The 2987-nt window shown below is 41.4% G+C and overlaps 1 pseudogene; it reads left to right on the plus strand.

Annotated features, from left to right (window-relative positions):
* Window positions 1-1173: 1173 nt before the first annotated feature.
* On the plus strand, window positions 1174-2372 carry LOC110557865 (eukaryotic initiation factor 4A-I-like; annotated as a pseudogene).
* Window positions 2373-2987: the final 615 nt, after the last annotated feature.

Consider the following 2987-nt stretch of genomic DNA (forward strand, 5'->3'; position numbering starts at 1 on the left):
GAAGAAAAAGTTGGAATTTGTTTGCTGAGGTGTGTAATGAGTTCCCTTGAACATTCAGACAGTAAACATTTCCGATGTTAATCTTGTTGTCATCTTAATTGGACAGAAGACTCGGAAGACTGGTAAGATATACCACAGGGAATGGTTATGAGCTATTTCTAAAGAGAATTAATCCAGTGAGGAAGACTCACATTTCATGTAAATGGAATCCTTCCGTAGTCTGGAGATAGAAAAGCAGCTATCACAAGCAAGGCTTTCTCTCTGCTTGCAGGTTGTCATGATGTGAGCTGCTGGTCCCTGCCCTTCCCTCCCTGCCATGACAATCTCATTCTTCTGAAATCATGAACCAAAAATAAAATGTCATTTCCTTAAGTTGGTTTGTCATGTATTTTGTCACACAAACAAGACAGGCAGATTAATATGAGAACCTCTTTCTGTTACATTCTGATGTGAGTGAAAAGTTGAAACTGCTAAGACCCTGATCACGGCTGCTCACAGTAAGGATGACGGATGACATCAACTACCAATGGAATTACCACAAAGAGATACTAACCCTACCTAGCAAAGATAAAGAATTCACCTAGGAACAGGGTCAGTGAAAAACAAATGAAGTTATGAATATTACCAAGAGCCTAGAATGGTATGAAGCTCTGTGCTAAGTGACAGATAGAGTGAAACTACAAGTCCAATTAGATCCTGCACTGTAGCAGAATTTCTCCATTTCTGGGCCCAGCCTCCCCTTTCTCTCCTCAAATAACATAAATATATACTAGGAATGCCAAAAGCCTTGGCTTATTTATTATATGTTTATTTATTAATTTATTTAAAGTTAACAATAATACTCTAGTTTATAGCTTATCGTGATAACGTTTTTAATGAGAAGAACTATTTTATATGGAACAATGAAGGTAATGGCATGATTTTGAATTTTTTTTAAATCATCTAACTTAATAAAAGACAGCTGGAATCTCATATCTGCTTTTGTGTGCAGGTTGTTGAGCTGTTCTTCTTGTGAAAGTCTAGGAAGAAAATCTGGCCTCATCCTGGCAGGGTCATCAGAATATGAATGCTACTGAAGGGACATAGAGTGTGGCCATGTGGTAAGTGAAACCTGCAAGGAGGCCACGATCAAGACTGCTGGATTAGATATTTTCCTAAGAGATTCTAAGGATCATGTCAGCAACTGAGGAGTCTTCATCCAGAGACAATGGCCCCCCAATGGGCTGAGCCTGAAGGCATCACTGAGAGTAACTGGAATGAGATTGTGGATCGTTTTGATGACATGAATCTCTCAGAATCTGTACTCTGTGGTATTTATGGTTTTGAAAATGGCAGTGAGCCATTCTTCCTTGTACCAAGGGTCATGATGTGATTGCTCAAGCCTAGCTGGGAACTGGGAAAATAGCCCCGTTTTCCATACATACCTATTCTGCAGCAGATTGACTTAGATCTAAAGGCTGCTCGGGATTTGGCTCTGGTACCTACTTGTGAATTGGCCCAGCGGATACAAAAGGTGGTTATGGCATTAGGAGACTACATGGGTGCCTCTTGTCATGCCTGTATTGGGGAACGAATGTGCATGCTGAGGTGCAGAAGCTGCAAGCGGAAGCTCCCCATATCATTGTGGGCACCCCTGGGTGGGTGTTTGATATGCTTAACCAAATACATCCCCCAAATACACCAAGATATTTGTACTAGATGAAGCCGATGAAATATTAAGCCATGAGTTCAAGGACCAGATCTAGGATATATTCCAAAGGCGTAACAGTAGCACACAGGTAGTTTTGTTGTCTGTTACAATGTCTTCTGATGTCCTTGAGGTGATCAAGAAGTTCATGAGAGACCCCATTTGGATTCTTGTCAAGAAGGAAGAGTTGACTCTGGAGGGTAGGTGTCTGCCAATTCTACCTCAATGTGGAAAGAGAGGCGGGGAATCTTGACACATTGTGTGACTTGTATGAAACACTATCACCCAGGCGGGAATCTTCATTAATGCGAGAAGGAAGGTGGATTGGCTCATGGAGAAGGTGCGTGCCTGGGATCTCACTGTGTCTGCCATGCGTGTAGATATGGACCAAAAGGAAAGAGATGTGCTCATGAAGGAATTTCGGTCTGGTTTGAGCAGAGTATTAATTGCCACTAACCTGTTGGCCAGAGGCATTGATGTGCAGCCGGTCTCCTTAGTCATCAGGTTATGACCTTCCCACCAACAGGGAAGACGACATCCACAGAAATGGTCGAGGTGGTCGGTTTGGCTGTAAGGGTATGGCTATTAACATAGTGACAGAAGACAAGAGGACTCTTCTAGACATTGAGACTTTCTACAACACCCTTATAAAGATATGCCCCTCAGTGTTGCTGATCTCATTTGAGGGGCTGTCCTGCTACCTGGCCCTAGCCACAGTTCAGTGCTGGGGGGCTGAGGAACAGCTAGAGTGAGGAGGGAAAGAAGCCAAGGGATGGAAATCTTCATATTTTATTGTTGTTGCTTTTTTGGCTTCGTTTTCTCTCTCTTTGAATAAATGTCACTTCTTTAAGTAAACTATGCATACACAAACAGAATATTTTTCTCACTTATTTTTTTTACTTTATATCCTCGTAGCCCCTCCCAGTCCCACCCTCTCTCCATCCCCTCTCCTTCTCTCCCTCTTCTTTTTCTCAGAAAAGGGGAGTTCCCTTTCCCATCCACCTCAGCTCATCAAATTCCCTCAGGACTGAGTATATTCTCTTCCCCTGTGCCCTGTAGTCTTAACACATGACATTCACTTATAGTCACATTCTTTGTTAATCACAGAAGCATAAAATTGTATTTTATACAGTCCTGCAAATTTTTCTTTTTGTTTTTCTCTAAATCTTGAACAAGCAGATTTTATACTGTAGCTAATAAAGGTAAGCAATGACTTTTTTTTTTTTACTTATTATTAAATTCATTGTATTTATGTTAATCTGGGGTCCCTCTTACAGAATCTTTTCAGGTTACTTGTCTA

The sequence above is a fragment of the Meriones unguiculatus genome, chromosome 8, assembly GCF_030254825.1.
Source record: "Meriones unguiculatus strain TT.TT164.6M chromosome 8, Bangor_MerUng_6.1, whole genome shotgun sequence".
NCBI classification, from domain to species: domain Eukaryota; kingdom Metazoa; phylum Chordata; class Mammalia; order Rodentia; family Muridae; genus Meriones; species Meriones unguiculatus.